Genomic DNA, 24,002 nt, shown 5'->3' on the forward strand with positions numbered 1-24,002 from the left:
GTATAGACCTGCAAACTTTCGGGTCAAGAAAGAGCTGGAATTGTATAGGGAAATCATTACTTGCTGTCCAACTTTGTGTTCTACCGGGTGTACCTGTTTATCAACCTAGGCTTTACTCTGCTTTTTCCCAGCGCCTAGTCGGACAGCCGCAGCTAATTGGGCCGCTTTAATATTTTCTCTGATTTGTTGGCCAGCCTCCCTTCTCGTGGGTGAGGGCTGTGAGAGCAGGGTCGCTGAGATCGAACCCTAACAAATATTCTGCACCCTTCATAGGTCGGCCTGTCATGAGTGTGTGGGGGTGAATCCAGTAGAGCTGGAAACGGTATTGTGGATTATCTTGAGGGCAAACGGAAGCACTGTATTCCAGATGGTATTATTTTGTTGGACAGATTTCCGAATGATGGCTTTTAGTGTCCGATTCATTCGCTCTACGATTCCACTGGATTGTAGATGGTAGGCGATGTGGAAGTTTTGTTCAATGACGAACATGACCATGACATTTTGTATCACGCACCCGGTGAAGTGTGCCCCTTGGTCGGACTCTATGCTGCGGGAAAGACCCCATCATGTGAAGATCTGCTGGGCTAATATGTTGGCGGCAGCCTTTGCTGTATTAGACCGAATAGGGAATGCCTTAATCCATTTGGTGAAGTGTCGATTATCACTAGCACATACTTAAATCCATTCCTACAAGGTGGTAGTGGGCAACATGGGAGCTCAAGTGGCTAACACTGTGGCTTCACAGCGCCAGGGTCCCAGGTTCAATCCCGGCTTCGGACACTGTCTGTGCGGAGTTTGCACGTTCTCCCCGTGTGTGCGTGGGTTTCCTCCGGGTGCTCCGGTTTCCTCCCACAGTCCAAAGACGTGCTGGTTAGGTGGATTGGCAATGCTAAATTGCCCTTAGTGTCCAAAAAGGTTAGGAGGGGTTATTGGGTTAAGGGGATAGGGTGGCAGTGAGGGCTTAAGTGGGTCGATGGGCCGAATGGCCTCCTTATACACTGTATGTTCTACGTAATGTAATCCACCTGGAGATTTGTCTAGGGGCTTTCCACAGGGCGCATAAGTCTCAACTGTCCTTTCCTGGCATATCCGTCCGGGTTATTTTGGGCACAGATGAGGCAGTTCTCTATATAGTGTGTGACATTGTCACGTAATTTTGGCCACCAGCATAATTCTTTGAGGTGTTCTGCTGTTGTGTCTATGGCTTGATGACCCTGTCCGTTGTGGAACTGATAGATGAGCTGATTTCTGTCTTGGGTGGGGCCACGTAATTACCGTCTTTTAAAATTAACCAGTCATGTATTTTAAGTTTGACCTTCCGTTTGTCAAATGGGGCTGGGTAGATTCCATCCAAAATTTGATTCAGGGAATCGTCAATGCTTTGGACCTGGGCTAGGTCGGTTCCATTGGCCTTGGACACAGTCACAGCACTTATTGGTTCTCCTACCAGTGGCTGCCAAATGTGTCCGGTATGGGGCGCCAGTTTTGGCGAGGGCTTGTGTCTTGCAGTTGGCAGGTGGGGAGGTTCTGTGATGGTTTTAACTTTTATGATGCCATATGTTCAGCTATCGTCTGCCTGCGGAATGTATTTTAATAAAGGGGCTCATGGTAGGGGCTTCCCGTCTGCAGAGATGAAACTTTGGGCTTGCCATAGGGGAAGGAACTCATTCAGACTATTGCAGACACACATACTGTCAGAATGTATGTTGGTGGGGGTGGGGAATGAATCTAGCTGAGTTGCCACATAGGCGACTGCGGACAGTTCAGCAGCTTGGGAACCCAGGTGACCGGGTAATTTGAGGGTGATTTCTTCCAGTGGGCATCTCTGCGCATCCTCCATATAGATTCCACAGCCGGTGATCCTATTCCCATCCTCTAGTGTTGATGAGCCACCCACATAAATTTGTAGGGCAGTGTCTGTTTGCTGGGTGGCTGTTTGTTTGGTCCCTGTCCGTAGCTCTTGTTGCTTGGGAATAAACGGACTTGTGGGATTTTTGGTGCCTATAACCTGGCACTCATAATGTAGGGTGTCGGCTATAAATGTGGGCACTTTAGTTCGTTTAACGGCGGTGTCCCTACCCTGCAGTAACAGTGCCCAGCGTGCACTGCGGACCTGGCTTACCGAGCCACCCTTAAGTCGGCCATCGGTAAAAGTTGGGTTGGGGTGTGTTCAGTAAGATCAGTGATGGGGTTTAGTCCAGTGATATATGCAAAGTACTGCACAGATCAAAATATCGCAAGCAGGTGCTGTTCACATCAGGAGAAGCCTTCTACTGAGTCCAATACTCGGGAGGCGTATGCGTCGGGGCCTAATCTATTCTGTTGCTCCAGCAGTAATACCGCTGAAAGTGTACAGTCAGTGGCTGCAACTTCTGAGGCATATGGTTATTCTGGGTCGGGGGCTAGTAGGACTGGTGCTGTGGCAAAGGTGCAGTTTAAATTGGTTACTGCAGTGTGTGCTGTGTGGTCCAGTTCCAAACAGGGTTATTCCTTAAAGGTCAGATAGTGGAGCAGCTTTAGTGGCAAAACCATCGATGTGATTCCTACAGTAGCCTACCAGACCTGGGAAGGATCGGATGACACTCACGTTTTGGGGTAGCGGTAACTGTAGTATGGTATCTATTCTCTTTTGCTCATTCTCCCTCTTCCCATGAGTGTTTATCGTACCCAGGTATAGGACATTTGACTTCATTACTTGTGCCTTCTTCGGGTTGACCTTACATCCTATAGAGTGGAGCAGTGCTAGTAATTCATCTAACAAAGCTACATGCTTCTCTCTGGTGTTGGTCTGCCGCAGTAAGTCATCGGCATACTGGACCAGGCAATCGGGTCGGGAACATTTTGCTAATCCTGTAGCTAGCTGTCTGTGGAAAATGGAAGGGGAGTTATGAAAGCCCTGTGGCAGGCAAGTCCAAGTATATTGTTGGTCTTGAGCTGTAAAAGCGAACTTGTACTGACAGGCTCGATTTAAAGGGATGGACCAAAAACTATTGCTGATGTCCAGCACGGTGAAAGGTTTTGCCTGCACCCCTTGTTCCATCATAGTGGCGGGGCTTGTAGCTACAGTGGGGGCTATTAGTGGGGTGACTTTATTTAATTCTCCGTAGTCAATTATTAGACGCCATGATCCGTCTGGTTTCCACACTGGCCAAATTGGTGCATTGTTGGTGGAGGCTGTAGGTCTCAGTACCCTCTGCTGTAATAGTCTGTCAATCACTTCAGCTATCTATGTCTCTGTCTGCCTGGGAAAGCAGTATTTGTTTTTGGAGTTTCGGGTCTGGCCACTCAATTAGCATCTCTCCTGGTATCTGCCCACAATCATGTTTGTGTATGGCTAACACCCTCTTGTTCTTTTGAAGGACTTCCCTGATTGTTGGATCGCTGCTAATCGCGAAGGGATCAAACCAGTATTCCCCCATTGTGCAAATGCAATTTACATATGTTCCGATTGGGAGAGTTGAAGGGGCTCAGCTAATCGTTGCCATATGCAAGATGCAGTGATTTACTGGGGCAAAAGATAGATTGCATGTATTCATGAAGTCCACTGCCAGAAGGTGTTCAGCGTGTGGGGAAGGTCAACTAATACGACCGGGTGATCACAGACTATGTTCCCTAAGCGAACCTGTATTGGGGCTGTGATGTGTTCCTTCTGTATGTGTCCTGTAAATCCACTAAGTGTAATCGTGTTTGTGGTCAGCCATGGGATGAGCAACGTGGATGTGTTGAGGGTAGTTGGGGAACCTCTGGTATACCAAAGGAATTCAATGAGGTGGCCTCGTACCTCGCCATCTACCAAGGGTCTCCCTACACTATCCCACCTGGCTTTGCAGACCCAGGTTGGGGAGGCCGGGCACCATCTGTCTAGGGAATCATACGTGGGTTAATGTGCATAGGTATTCACAGTGTGCATGGGGCGGCTGGGTCCTTCTAGCTGCCGTGGGTGGTGTTCCCTTTCATATCTGGGGGCTGATCTAGCCAGTGTGGCTGGTGGTCCAGGTTGTCTCGGGGTTGTGTGTATGGTGGTGGGGGTCTTCTACAATGTTGGGCGTAGTGTCCTGACTGCCCGCGGTTCAAACATATCCTTCTATCTCGATGTTTGGTCCTTGGTCACGTCTGTTCCTGGCTTTAGTCTTCCTTCTGTCGGTTGGGTGATGGTCTTTCTCGTTGGCTGGTGAAGGTCACTGTTGTGTGGTTGCTGCTGTACAGAGAGAGATCATAGGGTTGCACAGCATCTTTTATCCTTGGAGATTTTGCGCCCTTTTGGGCAGTCCCAGGTGGGTTATAAATCAATCGATCAGGGTCCGATCATCCTGATCGATAAAGTCCATTCAAGGTTCGCCACCTTGATGGTGGGGCGTGCCCTTACCTGCCATGTCCGTAGGTGTCCAGCGCACGTAGGTCCTTCCAAATAAGGAAGATAGGCGCCATTGTGTCTGTTAGCTGAGTGAAATTAACATGCAAATCCTATTGTCCCGGAATGGCCTGGAGATGGCCTTTCTCCTGTGTATTGCAAGAGTCTGGGCTGCAGCTTTGTGTTTATTTGAGCTGCAGCCTTCTTGTCCTACAACCTGGCCACTTCTCCCAGCAGCCCTTCCAGGATGCCATCTTAGGTGGCCACAACAGCCAATGTAGTCTCAGGCTCAGATATTTGCTCCTGAGGTGGATCCGCAGAGTCCGATAATTTCCAGTTTTCCACAAATGCCTCGGGGTAAAATGCCCAAATATTGGGATCTCCATTCTGAGGAGACAGCAGCAATTAATGTTGCCGCCTCCGGAAACAGAAAGGGAGCCAGGCAGCCAGATGTGCTCTTGAGTATGAGATGGGCAAGTTAAAAGTCCCACCTCGATGCTCTGGGTGTTCACCTCAGTTGTGTGGTTAAAATTACGCCCTCTAAACCTTCCACATCAAGCCGCCTTGTCTCCCCCCCATCCCAAATCCCAACCAAGCCAACCCCTGCCCTCAGCCACTTCCAATGTTTTGTCATGCCCTCTATACTATCCCATGCCACTCTACTCACCGCCATAGCCCTTCATACCCTCCATGCCAACCCATGGCACATGAAAAATCCCCACATGTTTCTTCATAACCTCCATTACACCCATTTTCTCTATCCTCAAGGGCCCCTCATACTCCCCATGCCAACCTAAGCATTCCACCGAACCCCATGGTCTCTTATAGAGCATATGTCAGCTTATGTTACCTCATGACCCTCCACACACCACCATTTTCCCTTAGGCCCTCCATGTCAACTCACCAGTATGAGGTAAATAGTATCTATTTACCGGCTTCACCTTACATGAAAACATTTATTGATAAAAGCCCATTCAATACATTTGAATCCTCTCTAGTATTTAATTACTTATGAAAACAAATACTTGTATTCATAGCCCCACATCAAAGTTAGCGATCCCTTAATAATCTCTTGGAGCTGTCGATCATGTTGTGAACTTAGGCACCCCACTATGATAAAGATATAGTGTGGAAGCATTCAAGCAGTAATAATACTATAATGATAGCTCTCAGACAACAAACATTTATTGAAACTACACGCACGCTTTTTCAGCTTAGAGACACAGTGGGAATTTTTTTCAAAATTTAAAGGGCAAGGGATTTAAATAATTTGATACCTTGACAGTTCGACAAACCTTCGGCTGGATTTTCCGTTCCTGAAACTAAGTGTTGACGTCGGGGCAGGATTCGTGGACTTCCATGACAGCAAAACACCTGGCACTGCAAATGGACCGATTCAGCGACCATGGAGGTGCGAGCACGAGCGCCACATAGAACACAATCAATTCCAATTAGAAACGGTGTGGGATTCGCCGGGTCCATGATTGACACACAGGAGACTGACAAGCTGCAGCTGCATAAACACATTATACTCCCCACATACACTCAGCCCAGCCAACAAGATGGCACTGGTTGAACTGGAGCATGCCCATCCTGCTGATGGGGCGGCTGGGGCCAGTCAGTGGCGTGAGCAGCTGCATGGCTGCCTTGCAAGTTGCGGAAATGGTGTTCCATGCCAGTCCACCCTGACCCCACAGCCCACCTCCTGGCCACCCCTCGCTATTCCCTGCCGGCCCTGGCAAAGCCCCCGGCCAGCGGCATTACTGTCAACAAACTATGACGATGTTGCACACTTTCCGTACCCCCTTGTGATTTGCCGTGAAACCGGCACCCACACCATGGGCACGTTGCTGACTGCCCACTGAGAACTTAGGGCCACCGGTCGTATGGGTCTCCCCCCAGGTCACCCCCCTAGGTGCCATCTGGCCCCTGCTGTCCCATCAGTGGGATGGGCATGCTCCAGTGCAACCAGTGCCATCCTTTTGGCTGGTATGGTTTGTGTGGTGTGTATATGTGGCTGCAGATTGTCAGCCTCCCAAGTGTCAATCAGGGACCCGGCGAATTCCGCATCATTTCCCATTGGAATCGATTGTATTCCATGTGGCACTGGTGCTAGCTCCTCCACAGTCACTGAATCGGTCCACGTGCGGTGGCAGTTTTGCTGTCGTGGAAGTACACGAAACCTGCCCTGGCCTAGTCTCAGGAATGGAGAATCCAGCCACTTGTTTTTCAAAATTTGTTTGGGAGGGTAGAAGTTAAGCAAGCCTCACAGAAAGGCCATCATGAGTCAGCCAAGGGGGACAGGTCATTTGCAGCTGAGGAGTTAATTTACATGGAATCCTTGGATACCCGTGAGGGTTATCGCCAGGACTGGCCCTGTATCTTATGTCATCAAACTACATGGCCATGAAGTGACAAAACATGTGGATCATTTGAGAAGCCGAGAAACTGCGTCGCCTCAACTGGGCGTGCGGACCCGGACTAGTTACCAATGCACCAGCCACAGAGTCGGCGGTGTTAGAACCATGATCTTCCCGTGTGTCAACAGACGGAACTGAGGAGGTGGTCAGTACTGCCCCTTCTTTGGGATCGGCAAATTGCCTTCCCCTATTGTGGACTCAGATGCTTCAAGAATGGGGAAGTCAGTCGCAGGGTTGAGGCACTCGGCAAGAGTCCAAAAGTCCCCTGATAGACTGACCTCACAAACTTTGCTGTGGACTCCCTTACTGTTAATTCTGTTTGACTGTATATAGTTGTTAGTAAGAGGTTTCCTGTTTTTTAGTTCGGGGCATTGGCAGACCAAGTGACCCACCCAGAGCCAAAGGGCATGGAGCGGGCGAACCTGAACCTATCGGGTGCCAGGGTGCTTACCTCGGTAGCTGGATATCATCAGAGTAAGCCTGGGAGTTGAGGGAACCAGACCTGTGTTGGAGTTATGCTGATCTGTAATATAAAGTTCTTCCTTTGTTCGTGAATCACAGGTGTGATTTAATACTGCCTCATCGCTCTACCTCGCACGACAACAGCTGATTGCATAGGAGCCAAACCCTTAACATGTTCCTGAATTCTTAGCTTGCCTTTTAGGACAGTCACACTAGTCATTCGGCAGACCTCCAAAGCTCTATCAATTTCAGTTTGTGTCTTACCTTCCTCAGACTTCTTATTCACTTCCATTTCTATTTCCGAAGCAATTGCCCAATGTTGCTCAGAAGAAGAAACTTCCCCAGTACCAGATTTAAGCTTTTCTAACTGTGGTAATACCAGGTATTGCAGTACCTGAGAGGTGAATGACCATTGGCTAGACCTAGGGGTCTACCATTGGCTAATGTACATAGCCCCGCCCTGAGAGGCGGGGTATAAGAACCGATGCCGTCCCAGCAGCCTTCACATTCTGTATCATCGCTCCTGGGTACAGTTCTAGCTGATTAAAGCCGATTAGATATGACTCCTCTTTGTCTCGAGAGTAATGATTGTGCATCAATTTAATCAGCTCGTACTTTTGAAGGATGGATCTCCGTATCAAGCCTTCAGCTCAGCCCCCATGCAGACAACTCCGCTGCTATTTCTAAGCATTGGCTGGCGTGTTTTGAGAGCTACCTCGAAATGGCTGCCGACACCCCCACGGAAAGGCAACAGATACACCTCCTACGCTCGCGGGTCAGCCCGGCGATCTACCCCCTGATCGAAGGGGTGGCGAACTATGCTGCAGCTATGGAGCTGCTAGAAGGACATTACATCCGTCCACTGAACCAGGTCTACGCCCGTCACCTGCTGGCAAAGAGACGGCGGAGCCCAGATGAGACACTGGAAGACTTCTACCGGGCACTGATAGTGCTGGGCCAAAACTGCGGCTGCCCAGCAGTGACGGGGAACGAGCACACGGAACTTTTAATTCGGGATACTTTCGTGGCAGGTATGGCTTCCCCCGACATCCGCCGAAGGCTCCTTGAAATGGACACACTGAGCCTTACTGAGGCACGGGCCCTGGCAGGGTCCATGGACGTTGCGTACAAGAACGCACTTGCTTATGCCCCCGCTCGCACGGCGCCCCCCCGGGCTGCGTGGCACCCCGCCGCGGCAGCCCCCCAGACTTACCCGCTAACCCCGCAGGCCTGCGCGGCAAGACGGCCCGCTACCGCCGCAGGCCAACGCTGCTTCTTCTGTGGCGAGGCAAATCACCCGCGCGCGCGCTGCCCGGCTCGCACCGTCACCTGCGAAAGTTGCGGCAAGAAAGGCCACTATGCCGCGGTCTGCCTGGCCCGCGCTGTGGCTGCGGTCTCCAGCGACTACCAACAGCCTTTCTTCCAGGTCCCGGCCGTCCAAGGCCCACCGCAGCCGTTCTTTCAGGTCCCGGCAGCCCAAGGCCCACCGCAGTCCTTTTTTCAGGTCCCGCCAGCCCAAGGCCCACCGCAGTCTTTCTTGCAGGTCCCGGCCGTCCAACGCCCACCGCCGCCTTTTTCTGTCCAGGCAGCGTGCGACCCGCGGCCGTGGCCATCTTCAGAATCCCCGTCCCCGGTCTCCATGTGCGACCCATGGCCGACGCCATCTTGGATGGGGCCTCAATCCCCCAGCACGGCTGACTACCCGCTGCCCGACCAGAACTCCCCCTTGCTGCAGCTGGCCTCTGTTACCCTGGATCAGAGTCGGTACCTCCATACCTAGTCCTACCATGCAAAAGGCGACAGTAATAGCTGGCCATCACCCCGCTGGGTTCTTTTTAACAGGGGGTGAATGTGGTAATACCAGGTATTGCAGTACCTGAGAGGTGAATGACCATTGGCTAGACCTAGGGGTCTACCATTGGCTAATGTACATAGCCCCGCCCTGAGAGGCGGGGTATAAGAACTGATGCCATCCCAGCAGCCTTCACTTTCTGTATCAGCGCTGCTGGGTACAGTTCTAGCTGATTAAAGCCGATTAGATATGACTCCTCTTTGTCTCGAGAGTATTGATTGTGCATCACTAACATTATTTACGGCCAAGAAACACTAAATTTTAAGGGAATTTGGAAAATCAAAGGCACCAAGAATTGACCGCAAAAGTAGGTCAAACATCTATACACATGTGTGGTATGGCACGAAGGTCACAACTGACGGGGAAAGTCGGAACAGGGTGCCAATTTACAAACATTATAAGTGCCATTCGTCGAACTTGAATGTCGTAAAGTTGAGGATTACCTGTACATAGGATTATATAGAATATATGAAACAGAAATAAGATTTGGCCCAACTGTCCATGTCATTGATTTTGCGCCACTCGAATCTCCTCTATCTAAATTTATCATTGTGACCATCTATTCCATTCTCGCACATATATATGTCTACATTTACTTAAATGCATCTATATTATTTGCTTCAACAACACCCTGTGGTAGTGAGTTCCACATTCTCATCACTCTTTGGGGAAATTCCGTATTGGATTCCTGGGTAACTGATATTGATAGCCTCTAATCATATTCAGCCCCTACAAGAGAAAACATTGGGGTAAACTTTCCAATCCTACCTGCCGTGGGAATTGTCACGGGCAGGACGGACATTTCAAGCACCATCGAAAGGTCCATTGTCCTCGGGGGGGAGTGGAAAATGCCCCCCATTCTCTCTGTATCCACTTTTTCAAAATCTTTCATCGTTTTATACATTTAGGTCACCTTTTTAGGCTTTCTTTTTGCAAGAGAAAAGAGACCCAGCTTGCCAATCCTCTCCTGATATGTTTACCCTGACATATTTCTAGTGTCATTATTGTAAATGTTCTCAGCTACCTCCCCAGTACCTCTACATCCTTTGTTCAACCCGGTGATCAGTACTGCACACAGTACACCCAAGTGTGGTCTAACCAAGGTTCAATACAGGTTCAGAAAAACTTCCCTTCAAACCCTCTAGAAATAAAAACTTGGTGCTTGGTTTGTTATTTTCCATGGCCTATTTAACCTGTATACAATGTTCAGTGATTGATGTACTTGTACTCCGAGATTCCTTAGTTCATCTACCCCATCTAGACTCACACTTTTCAAGAAGCAAACAACCTCCCTATTCTACCTAGCAATATGCACTACCTCATATTTAACTTTACTGAACTTTAGTTGCCGTTTCATATTCCATATAAGGTTAATTTTAAGGATTTTTTTTGTCCCTTATCATTAACTTTAGTTTTGACAAATTCTTTATGCATTGACCGGTACATCGGCCCTACTTTACCAACTTATTGATAGTTCCATTCTTGTTACTACTCTTGCATGTGAAACATGGTCTAAATCCACATATTCCATCTAATCTTATTTCTGAAAAGGGTGCTGTAGTTGCAGAGATTCCCTCCTGCAAAACTTGTTCCCAGCCAATTGAATCCCTGTGAAATATATGCACTGGTAACTCATTTAATTATTACACTGTCCGTTGCTTTCAGGTCCGTCTTCATTTCACAGTTCATTGGCCATTGCAGCTATATATGGATTATACATCCTTGTTTAATGGGCAAAAGCTACTATTAATACATTATACAGATAAATCAATAGCTCTATCGCACAGAAATTCTGTTTCACATTAGCAGGCCTCACATCAGTCTGAGTTATCCTTTCCCTGCACCACACTTGTAATGTGTAGAGTTCTGGGTAACCTCATTAAAGATGTCTGAGCTGTGGGCAGATTGAGGAGGCTGGAAGAGTTAACTTGAGAAAAGAGAAGACTGAGAGGAGATATTATTCAAGGATTACTGATTCCTAAGTAAATAGATAAACTGAACGTTGGTAATATGCTTAAGAGAAACCACAGACCACAAACTCTATAACAAAAGAACTGTTGTTAGAACGTGGATGAAAGTCTGTTCACAGACAGGTCAAGTTTTACATGTTAGGCCAAACATCCTCCTTCTGTGCTGTAAATGTGCTGGGCGGGATTCGCCCATTCGGCGGTACAGTGTTCACGCCGTCGTGAAACTCCCAGCAGCCCGCTGGGGGCCCTGGCACCAGAGGGCCCCCAGCCAACCACCTGCCAGGAGCGTGAGAAGGCTAGAGGGGGACCGCCGGACCTGTGACCCCTCACTGTCGCAGAGCCCTGGGCATGTTTGGTGGACCGGAGGAAAAGGAAGTCGCCGAGGTGGAGCTCGGCCACAGGCGAGGAAGTGAGACCCCGCTTAGTTGCGCTTCCCCATGACACATGTCAATGCCCCCTCCAACACCACCCCACACCACTCTCAATCCCACACCATACCCACAACACCCTCACCTCCACCCCACCCAATAACACCATAAGACATAGAAGCAGAATTAGGCCACTCGGCCCATCGAGTCTGCTCCACCATTCAATCATGGCTGATATTTTCTCAACCCCATTTCCTGCCTTCTCCCCATAACCCCTGATCCCCACACCAGCCTCACCCCCACCCCACCTAAACCCCACCCTCATCCCCACACAACCGCCCCCACACCTCCCCCACCGCCAGATTGTGTTGCCATGTGAGAGTACCTTTAGGAAATGGATGTTTAAGCAATGTACCTTTAAGAAATGGAGCAGATCATGGGCGAAATTCTGCCGAAACGGCACGATGTCCGCCGACTGGCGCCTAAAACGGCGCCAATCAGACGGGCATCGCGCCGCCCCAAAGGTACGGAATGCTCCGCATCTTTGGGGGCCGAGCCCCAACATTGAGGGGCTAGGCCGACGGCAGAGGAATTTCCGCCCCGCCAGCTGGCGGAAACGGCCTTTGTTGCCCCGCCAGCTGGCGCGGAAATGACATCCCCAGGCGGCGCATGCGCGGGAGCGTCAGCAGCCGCTGACAGTTTCCCATGCATGCGCAGTGGAGGGAGTCTCTTCCGCTTCCGCCATGGTGGAGACCGTGGCGGACGCGGAAGGGAAAGAGTGCCCCCATGGCACAGGCCCGCCCGCGGATCGCTGGGCCCCGATCGCGGGCCAGGCCACCGTGGGGGCACCCCCCGGGGCCAGATTGCCCCGCGTCCCCCCCAGGACTCCGGAGCCCACCCACGCCGCCTTGACCCAGCGTTCAAAAGGTGGTTTAATCCACGCCGGCGGGACAGGCAATTTATCGGCGGGACTTCGGCCCATCCGGACTGGAGAATCGAGCGGGGGGGCCCGCCAACCGGCGCGTCCCGATTCCTGCCCCCGCCGAATATCCGGTGCCGGAGACTTCGGCAACCGGCGGGGGCGGGATTCACGGCAGCCCCCGGCGATTCTCCAACCCGGCGGGGGGTCGGAGAATGGCGCCCCCTATTACTGAAGTGATGTCAGAGGGTGGGGAGAGCTGAGCTCACTTCTGCTTTTGGTTTCAGTTTGAGAAGGCAGCTGGGAGTGTGTGTGTGTTTTGCTGAGAGCTGCAGGAAGAATCACAGAGCTGGTCTGTTGATGTCTGCAAATCCATTGACTATAAATATATTGAATGTAACCTCATGTCTATTTTTGAAGGTTTGAAGTCTTTTGGATGTTTAAAGGAACAGTTTGAAGGATTATTTAGTGTTGTAGTCTTTTGGGGTTATCTTTGAGGTAATTGGTGTTAAGATATTCAATGTTTGTTTTTAAAAGATTAACTTGAGTTCATAGAATCAACATTGTTTTGTTTTAAAAACCATTTGTCCATAATTGCTGTATCACACCTGAAGAGTACGATCTGTTAAAAGTTGTGGGTCGGTTGAACTCCATGAAACACTTTGGTGTTCTGTAAACCCGAACCCATAACAGTGTCCCCTGGTTATAGTTTTTTCCTACAAGTGGAAACATCCTCTCCACGTCTACTCTATCCAGTTCTCACAGTATCCTCTAAGTTTCAATAGGATCCCCCTCATCCTTCTAAATTTCACCAAATACAGACCCAGAGTTCTCAACCGTTCCTCATACGACAAGCTGTTCATTCCAGGGATCATTCTTGTGAACCTCCTCTGGACCCTTTCCATGGCCAGCACATCCTTCCTTCGATACGGTGCCCAAAACTGCTCACAATACTCCAAATGGGGTCTGACCAGAGCCTACCTCCTCTCTCTCTCCGTCAACAGCCACCATGCCAGTTTCACGATTTTTGAAAGCACAATTAAAGCGCCGTTGGGAACTCTGCCCATTGGAGGAGGAGGACGGAGGCCCCGGAGAATACCGGGTTTGGTCTGCTAATGATATGCAAACGGTGTCTACTGCACGTGTGGTCCACCGCATTGACGCCGCTGTCAAGGTGACAGAGAATCGTGATTTGGCGTCAAATCGGTGCCTGCCGTGATTTTGGCGTTGGAACCTATTCTCCGCCTAATCGCGTTTGGCGATTTCAGAGTCAGCAAACAGAGTATCCCGCACATTATATTTTACGAATTTATTTACACATTTATTAAAGAACTGTAGCGTGCAATATAGTTTCAGTGGATAAGTACATGGAAAGGTTAAATAGAAAACGTGGAAGAGAATTTCCGCCTCCGTTTTTGGCAGGGAGGAATGGCGGAAGGGGAGAATCCAGCAGGAGACCCAAATATCCAGCAGGAGTCTCAAAACGGCTTTTACGCTGGCAGGGATGCCCATTGAAATTTTCCCTGTCTCCCGCCAATGACGTAATAGGGTTCCCGCCATGACATTTCGGGCATTTAATTAGCATAGATTTACATCTATTTAGCGGGTCTCCCCACTGTATCACCTCCCTACGTAGGGAATTTCCCCTCGCAAGCGTGACGTCACATCGGCGAGGTTTACCACAGTATTTGTAAAACGGGGAACTGGCAGACAGAACCTGCTGGGGGTATGCAGGTAAAAACCACCCCCAGTGGGGAGAGGGAGTACACTGGCACTGCCCGAGCACTGCCGGTGGGGGGGGTGGGAGCTTCCATTCGAGAGGGTGGGGCTGGGGCGATACGTTGTCTGAGGTGGGGGTGGGGGGGGGGGTGGAGTCCCATATCCATGGGGTCCCGTGTCTGTGGCGGGGGTTCTCTGGGGGGCTAGGGGGGAAGGTCCATATCTGTGGGAGGGGGCGTCTCTTTTTATTTCTATTTTTTATCTGTTTAGGAGTCGATGTTGCTGGTCGGGAGGGCACATTCAAAAGCCCAATTTACCAGCATGACATTATGGGGCTTTTGGTTTCAAAATGTTCAAACATACAACGAGAAAACCTGACAAAGCAGCTGGTAGGCTGCCCTCTGCTTTTCCCGCTAGATACGGCACTTTGAATAAAAATGTAAAAATTTAGCCAGAGGGCGAAACTTTGCCAGTGCATTAGCCACGGGCCAAATCCCTTTATGGGCGCAAATTATCGCCAGAGGCCAAATATAGGATATGTGCCAGCGAGATTTCAGAACAGGATTTTCCTGGGCCCTCCTTGATGACATCATCAGGATTACACCCAGGACGGGCCTAATTTGAATGAAATTGAATGCATTTTAATCTAATCAGCGAATTTAAAGTTTAATCTTCAGACCTCATTGAATCTTCCCATGCACCAGGCATGATGTTGCGCGGGCGCAAATTACTACTGTTTTTTAAAAATGAGAACCAGGCGCCTTGATCTCCGAGAGGGGGGAAGGAGGTGAGCCCCCTCCTCTCCACCTTGTACCAGGGTGTACAAGGGGATAGTTACTGATGCCAGACTCCAGAGGGGGGTGATTCAAGTGTGAGGGGTGGGGTTTGTTGGTCAGGGAAGGTTGGGGGTAAGGGGGGTTGGGGTGAGGGGAGGTTGGGGGTAGAGGGTTGGGAATGAGGGGGTGAGGGGAGCTTGGGGGAGAAATGGGCTATGTGGTTGGGGAGTGGTTGTGGGTGAAGGTGTATTGGGGATGAGGTAGGTTAGGGGTGTTAGAGGTGAGGTGGGGTTGGGGGTAGGGACCTGGGAATGAGGGGGTTTGGGGGTGAAAGGAGTTTGGAGGAGAAGGGGCTATGTATTTGGTCGGTGGTTTGGGTGAAGTTGAATTGGTGATGAAGTAGGTTGGGGGTGTTGGGGGTGAGGTGGGGTTTGGGGGTCAAGAACTTCCTCCGGGATGGCGATCGCGGTTGGCGCATGTTGGCCTGAAACCTGCAGGCTGTGTAGTTTTAAAAGTTTTCAGAGCCAACCTGGCAGTACCAACCTATGCCCAGCGGACGTGCCGGGGCAGGCCATAGTGGGAGCCCCATCGGGGCGTGGGGGGGTTTCATTTGTGTGTGCTGGGAGGATGATGGAGGAGAGTTCAGACACTGAGGAAGGGGGAATGGGTAGAGCCGGCGATGCATGATGACAGCGAATGTCGGCAATGTTTGCCTGGGTTGGGGGGGATGGCGGGGGAGACCCTGGTAAATCCGTGGTGGGGGCTGGGAACCATTAGGTTGCGGTGCTGATTGGGCAGCCCTTTAAAGGTGGCGCCCAGATCTCTGTGGAGCCGGGTGCTGGCTCTATCAGGCCCACCCTGCCAGAGTGACAGTGTAAACCACGCCTGATAGGTTATTCATTATTGATTCATTGATGTATTTGATGTCTTTAGGTACTGATTGAGTGCATAGCTAGGGAATGGAATTATTCAAAAGGCCATGACTGTGAAAAGATTGTTTCAGATAATTAATAAACTATTGAACTTTATGTTCATGTCCACAGAAATACAGATATTGTTTCAATGAATGTTTCATATAATGAATAGACAATTGTATTCCAGTGCATTTAATAATAAGAATGTATCAAATAATTAGTTACAGCAAGGTTGATAGCTGGCATGAGAATCCCATTCACGTAAGGTTGCGCATGTAGACACTGAATTCTTCTTTACAGATACCAGTCAACCTTAAGTAATGGCCAATGTTTAATTAATAATTTCTCCTGTCAGTAACAGACATCTATCTGAATGAACCAGGAGGTCTCAGCTGAGAATTAGAAACCAATGAGAGTAAATCAGGGGCTAGAGCATAGATGAGGATTCCCTTAAGAGTAAGAGCTTGTGGTCAAGGGCTCATTCCTAAATTCTTGCCTTCCTGAATTCTTGAATCATCTATCAGTTTGCTTGTGTTTAAGGTGATTTCTTTATGCTATTATGTTTCATGTTTTTTTACCATGTGTTTGATCCTTTTTGATATTTTGTTTCTAAGTTTTGATTCAGTTCTTATCCATAAGCTTTTTCCCGGGGTGGAGGAGTCAATTATTAAGGGCCATAGGTTTAAGGTGTGAGGAGCAAGGTTTAAAGATGTACGAGGCAGATTTTTTACACAGAGGGTGGTGGGAGCCTGGAACTCGCTGCCGGGGGAGGTAGTGGAAGCAGATATGGCAGGGACTTTTAAGGGGCTTCTTAACAAACACATGAACAGGATGGGAATAGAGGGATATGGTCCCTGGAAGGATGGGGGTTTTAGTAGGTCGGTGCCAGCTTGGAGGGCCAATGGGCCTGTTCCTGTTCTGTAGTATTTTTTGTTCTTTGTTACTGTATTCTTATCAGAAGATAGAATAAGAGATCCTACAAAACCCGATCATATCTTTTTTTAAAGAATCTCAGTATCTGCCGGGAAAGCTGGGGCGGGATTCACCATTGGCCAACGACGAAATCGGGAAGGCGATTGGGCGGAGAATCGTTCATGAGGCCAAAAACGTGTCCGGTTCCAGGCGCCCTCCAGAATGCTATGCCCCGCTACCTCAACAGCGGCGCTATGCATTCCACTCTGTACGTACAGTAAATGCCATCCACAAATCTTTAGCGGGCCTAACCTGGTATTCTCTCGGGCTTCCGCGATGCTCCATCTCCCTGCCGGGAGGAATTACCGAAGGCAAGTTTCACTTGTGGTTCCAAAAATCGGGAAACAGACGCCGTGGCTGCTGAGGAAGAGAGAGGGGGCGTCATTCTCCGCCCCCCCAGAGGGTCGGAGAATGGCCGTTGGCTGCCGTGAATCCCGCCCCCGCCCCCGCCGAAGTCTCCGAAGGGAGAAAAGTCGGCGGGGCGTTAATGGCGCCGCTGCCGCGGAGAATGTCACGGGTCTGCGCAAGGCAGCCGATTTTCGGCCTGCCGATATTCTCCCTTCCGGATGGGCCGAAGTCCCGTCGACGTGATGACCGTTCACGTCGACGTGAATCAAACCTCCTTTTCATCGGCGTGACCCGGTGCTCCAGGCTCACGCCGACCAGTGTGGAGGTGAGTGACGGCCTGGGGGGTTGGCTCTGGGCAGGAAATGGCGTGGCCGCAGTCTGATTGCGTGAGGAGAGGTGTGTCTCGGGTTGTGTGTGTGTGTGTGCGCCGGGGGGGTGGTTAGAGTAGGCTGGGCTCCGGGGGAGTGCCGGGAGGGGGTCCGTGCTGGGGTGGAGGTTGGGGGGGGGGGGTCCGTGCCGGGGTGGAGGTTGGGGGTTGGGGGGGGGTCCGTGCTGGGGTGGAGGGGTTGGGGGGGGGTCCGTGCTGGGGTGGAGGTTGGGGGGGGGGTCCGTGCCGTGCCGGGGTGGAGGTTGGGGGGGGGTCCGTGCCGGGGTGGAGGTTGGGGGTTGGGGGGGTCCGTGCTGGGGTGGAGGTTGGGGGGGGGGTCCGTGCCGGGGTGGAGGTTGGGGGGGGGGTCCGTGCTGGAGTGGAGGTTGGGGGGGGGTCCGTGCTGAGGTAGAGGTTGGGGGTTGGGGGGGGGGTCCGTGCTGGGGTGGAGGTTGGGGGGGGGTCCGTGCCGGGGTGGAGGTTGGGGGGGGGGTCCGTGCTGGGGTGGAGGTTGGGGGGGTCCGTGCTGGGGTGGAGGTTGGGGGTTGGGGGGGGGGTCCGTGCTGGGGTGGAGGTTGGGGGGGGGGGTCCGTGCTGGGGTGGAGGTTGGGGGGGGAGGGTCCGTGCCGAGGAGGGGGATGGGAGGGCAAGTGAGATGGTCCACCTGGCCAGGTGCCAGCCTCCAACAGTTGGACCCATGCGGTCCATGCCACCTGGCTGGGGGGAGGAGGGGATATGGGCAATGATGACATGTCGTCGTTCCCCTCCCCCCCACCAGGCCGTCATGTTTTCAGATCATCCAGCGATGTTGGCCGCCGTGGTGGCAGCCGCTCATGTCAATGTTGCCCTGGATGAGGAGGAGGAGGAACGTCCCAGAGAGGCGGCGCAGGCTGCCGCAGAGGGGCAGGCGGCAGCCGCCCAGGCTGGAGGGACACCTGACCGACAGGACGAGGAGGGGGAGGAGGACGTCGCGGCCCCACGGCAACGGAGGCACCCGAGGGCGCCCCGTGTGTACCGGCCCCGGCAGTCATACCAGGACCTCACGGACCGGGAATGCAGGAGGAGACTCCGGATGAGCCGGGAAACCGTGGCACACATCTGCCACCTGCTGGCACACCTGTCACCGCGTGGCACTGGCGGGGGACACCCTCTCCCCGTGTCCGTCAAGGTTACGGTGGCCCTGAACTTTTATGCAACGGGGTCATTCCAGGCACCGAGTGGGGACCTGTCCGGCATATCGCAGACTTCGGTGCACCGGTGCATCTGGGCAGTGACAGATGCCCTATATGCCATGGCGCACCGCTACATGGCTACATCCGCTTCCCCGTGGACCGGGCCAGCCAAGATGCCCGGGCCGTGGGCTTCTCTGCCGTGGCCGGGTTCCCCATGGTCCAGGGCGCGATCGATGGGATGCACGTCGCCGTGCGGCCACCTGCAGATAACAGGGCCGTGTTCACTAATAGGAAGGGGACCTATTCGATGAACGTACAGGTGGTCTGTGACCACCGCATGATGATCCTGCACGTCTGCGCCCGTCACCCAGGCAGTGTACACGACTCATTCGTGTTGTCGCGGTCATCCATCCCCGGCATGAACGAGGGACGCCATCCCCGGCTGAGGGGCTGGTTGCTGGGCGACAGGGGCTACCCATTGCGATCGTGGCTGATGACGCCTATCCGGAGGCCACGCAATGAGGCGGAGAACCGCTACAATAATGCCCATGTAGCGACAAGGGGAGTGATAGAGAGGTGCTTTGGCGTGCTGAAGATGCGTTTCAGGTGCCTGGACCTCTCTGGGGGCGCCCTCCAGTATCGGTCAGATAGGGTCGGCCGCATCATTGTGGTGTGCTGCGTCCTGCACAACATAGCCCAGCAGAGGGGCGATGTGCCGCAGGCAGAGGAGGGCGGAGTGGAGGAGCAGCAGGAAGAGGCCCAGTCCTCCCCAGATGAGGGGGATGGGGGCAATGGTCAGGGCAGACGGGGTAGACACAGGCGGGTGGCTGTCCACCGTTACCGGCTGGCCCAGCGGGCACGGGACAGACTGATAGACGCCCGCTTCACTGACTAGATGGGCGTGGGAATCGGGTAGTATGGCCACAGACCGCACACCATGGCAACAGCCGACCACCCCCACACCCCACCCATCCACCCACCCAGCACCCTCACCCCCCTCCCCAACCCCACCCACCCCACCCGCATGCACACCCCCCCCCCCCCATTGCCGATCCACCTGCGGCACAACGGGCCGGGCTCACACAGTTGCGGGTGGACGCGTGTCTATCGCAGGCCATGGAGGATGATGACAACCCGCCCTGCGATGAGCTCCTGGCTCCACATCGTTGGACTATGTCTGACCCATGGCCACAGTACCACCATCCACCCGGACCATCCCTGCATGCGGCTGTGACACTGCAGCGCACGGTCCCGTCCTCTGCCCGGGGGATGTTGATGGCGGCCCAGGAGGAAGGGGGCAGACTCACCTGGGGCTGAGGTAAGACCACCCCTCACACGCACACTTGCGCTCAACGTACATGACACCCCCGCACACTTTGGATAGAGCACAAAGGCAGCTTCGGTAGGTGTAACATTGACTTTAATAACCAAAGGAGTTCATGCACGTGCCCTAGCCCCTAAAACTCATCTGTGCCCTGCACCCGTGCCAACTTACTCAGTGTCTAATTGTTTGGCCTTACGGGCCCTTTGACTACGTCTACGTGGTTCCCCAGACGGTACAGCAGAACTGGAGGTGGACTCCTGTGATTCCTGCCCTCTGACACTGGATCCCTTTGGCGGCCGTTTCCTGGGGCGTCCTGGCCTAGATGGGCCAGGCTGCGGCCCGGGCGACTGGGATGGCGAGCTGCCAGCCTGTCCTGCCCGTTGCCCACCCGATGCACCTGGGACGGAAGGGGGGGAGTCCGAGGTGTCGCGGTGTACCGGGACCTCCCCTACAGAGGGAGCCGGGACGGACCACACCACCTCCTCCTCCCTTGGGGTGCCCGATGGCCCCCAGGCCTCTACATGGGTGGGGGATGCGAACGGACTGGCCATCCGACGCCCCCCCGACATCTGGCGCTGCCAGTCCTGGAGGCCCGTGCTGGTATCGACAGGGGTCTGCAGGTTTGCAGCCATGGAGCCCAGGGTGTTGGCAAACCCTGTCTGTGACAGTGCGACGCCGGCTCGCACATGGCCACTGGCGCCAATGCCCTCAGCGATGGCCTGCAGAGACTGGGCCATGGCCTGCAGAGACTGGGCCATGGCCTGCTGAGACTGGGCCATGGCCTGCAGAGACTGGGCTATGGCGTTGAGCACCTCTGCCATCTGGCGCTGGCACTGGCTCATGGCCTCCTGTGAGAGGGCAGCCATTTCCTGGGCCACAGACGCCGCCTGCACGGAAGGCCCCAGGCCTTGCAAACCGTTCCCCATGTCTGACACCGTCGCACCCATTGCCTCCACCGCGGACGCCACCCGTGCGGTGTCAGCCTGGGTGGCATGCATGACCGGCACCACTCCCAGCTCCTGGACGCGGGTGGACTCCTCCACCTGCGACCGCAGCCGCCGCAAGCTGCCCGTCACCCTCTTCGCTCGTCTCCGGGTCGGTGGTTGCATCGGATCTATGTGTGGGTGTGGTAACTGCAGGAACCCGGGATCCATCTGGGCGGCAGATGTTCGCTTGGCCTGGGCTGCCCTCCGACCGCCCGGTCCCTCTGCTGCTCCTACCTCCACCTGCTGTACCGGGACAGCTGTGTTGTGCGCACCAGTGAGTGTACCAGACGCCTCATCACTAAAGTGCCCAACCGTGGTGAGTGTTTCTGCGATGGTGGAGGGTGTTGGTGACAGCAGTGGCGTTGTGTCGTGCTCTTCGTCCCACTCTGAGTCCATGGCACTTTGGGGTGGGGGTTCGTCTCCACCCATCCACTCTGAGTCACTGTCCGGTATTTCGTCTTCCTGGGTAGTGCTGTCCCGGGTAGTGCTGTCCCGGGTAGGGGTGTCCTGGGTAGTGCTGTCCCGGGTAGGTGTGTCCTGGGTAGTGGTGTCCTGGGTAGTGGTGTCCTGGATAGTGGTGTCCTGGGTAGTGGTGTCCTGGGTAGTGGTGTCCTGGTTCGGATGTGACGGGGGCCAGTGGCTGCCCCCCTCATCGCTGGGTGGTCGCTCCCGCACGTGACGGGGGTGTCGTCTCCCTGTTTCTCCAGGTCTCTCCGTCTCCCGTGGTGTGCGAGGGGCATCCTGCGGGCGTCGCATGCTAGAGGGTGCGGGTCTCTCCGTCTCCCGTGGTCTCCGAGGGGCATCCTGCGGGCGTCGCATGCTGGAGGGTCCGGGTCTCTCCGTCTCCTGTGGTCTCCAAGGGGCATCCTGCGGGCGTCGCGTGCTGGAGGGTGCGGGTCTCTCCGTCTCCCGTGGTCTCCGAGGGGCATCCTGCGGGCGTCGCATGCTGGAGGGTCCGGGTCTCTCCGTCTCCTGTGGTCTCCGAGGGGCATCCTGCGGGCGTCGCATGCTGGAGGGTGCGGGTCTCTCCGTCTCCAGTGGTCTCCGAGGGGCATCCTGCGGGCGGTCTGCATCTGCGGGGATGGGTGCCTGGACGTTTGGTCCTGCGATACACAATGAAGCATGCATGGTTAGACATCAGGCAGTGATCAGGTGATACGGGGGAGGGGGATATAGGGGAGGGGGGATATGGGGACGGGCTGTCGGTGGCTCACTCGCTAGTACGCCCCCGACCTCTGCATCAGCAACCTCCCGGTCCTCAGGTCCGCCAGCCAGTTTCAGGGCCCTTTCCTCGTGTACGGTCAGTGGCCTCTCATCAGCGGGCCCTCCTCCAGTCCTCACATGCTCCCTATTGTTGTGTGCGCGCTTCTCCTGTGGGGGGGGGGGGGCGGGGTGGCAGGGGTAAAAGGCAACAGTGTTAGGCAGGTATATGAATGCACGCCATCGGTTGCACGTGCATTGCAGAGGTTAAGGTTAGGGCTGGATTCACTTGGGGATATGGGGGATATGGGGGAGGGGGGATATGGGGGAGGGGGGGATATGGGGGAAGGGGGGGATATGGGGGATATGGGGGAGGGGGATATGGGGGAGGGGGGATATGGGGGAGGGGGGATATGGGGGAGGGGGGATATGGGGGAGGGGGGATATGGGGGATATGGAGGAGGGGGGCTATGGGGGGGATATGGGGGAGGGGGATATGGGGGAGGGGGGATATGGGGGAGGGGGGATATGGGGGAGGGGGATATGGGGGATATGGGGGAGGGGGGATATGGGGGATATGGGGGAGAGGGGGATATGGGAGAGGGGGTGATATGGGGGATATGGGGGAGGGGGGATATGGGGGATATGGGATATGGGGGAGGGGGGGATATGGGGGAGGGGGGATATGGGGAGGCTCAGGCTCACCCTGCCTGCTCTGACGAGGTCGTTCACCTTCTTGTGGCACTGGGTGCCTGTCCATGGTGTCAGGGCCACAGCGGTGACGGCCTCTGCCACTTCCCTCCACAGACGCCGGCTGTGGCGTGGGGCAACTCTGCGGCCGTGCCCGGGATACAGGGCGTCCCTCCTCTGCTCCACCGCGTCCAGGAGCGCCTCCACATCGCGTGACTCGAACCTCGGGGCTGAGTGACGGCCAGCCATCCAGTCGGGTGTTGCGGTCGGGTGTTCCAGCGCGTATGACGCTGCACGGCGTGAACCACTGCGCAAGCGCGGATCCCGTTACGTCGCTGCTAGCCCATTTCGGGCCGGAGACTATCGACCCATTTTTCCGACGTGACGCAAGTCGGATTTGCGCCGTTTTTTGCGCCGATCGGCGGACTTTCCGCCGATAACGGAGAATTTCGCCCCTGGTGTACAAAAAGTGTCCAACATTGCTGACAGTTGTGCTGTTGGCCGGGGGGGGGGGCTTCTGCCAGAGCTGGGGGGAGTAGCGGAGCGTGACCAGGAGGTGGGCCGTGGGGCCGGGGTGGACAGGGACGGAACACCATTGCCGCAGCCTTCAAGGCAGCCTTGCGGCTACGCACGCTGCTGACTTCTCACTGTGAATTTAGTGCCACGGGTCATATGACTGTCCCCCAGGCCACCCCCCCTAGGTATCTCCTGGTCCCAGCTGACCCATCAAAGGGATGGTCGCGCTCCAGCGCAACTAGTGCCATCTTGTTGGCTGGGATGAGTCTGTGTAGGTCCTGGAGTGCTAATATGCGGCTGCAGCTTATCAGCCTCACAAATGGCAATCCTATCTTTGGCGTATCCGACACCATTTCTCGTTGGAATCGCTCGTATTCCACGTGGCGCCAATGCTAGCCATTAACGATTGATGAATTGCTCTGGAAGCAGCGCTAATTTTGCTGTCGCAAAAGTCCACCGATTCTGTCCTGGCATCAGCACTGTCTCCGACATGGAGAATCCCGCCCCTAGTCTGTGCAACTGGAGAGTCACAGGCCAGTATTCAGTTTTCAGTCTGAGCCTGACACTTTGCCAAATTGTGGTAAGATTCCACCCTTAGCAGTGCAAACCCTCCCACTACGTCTCGGTAAATTCCCAGTCCGCACATCAGAGGTGGAGGCGATCTGTTCCCTTCCAC

Source organism: Scyliorhinus torazame, chromosome 11, assembly GCF_047496885.1.
Source record: "Scyliorhinus torazame isolate Kashiwa2021f chromosome 11, sScyTor2.1, whole genome shotgun sequence".
NCBI lineage: Eukaryota > Metazoa > Chordata > Chondrichthyes > Carcharhiniformes > Scyliorhinidae > Scyliorhinus > Scyliorhinus torazame.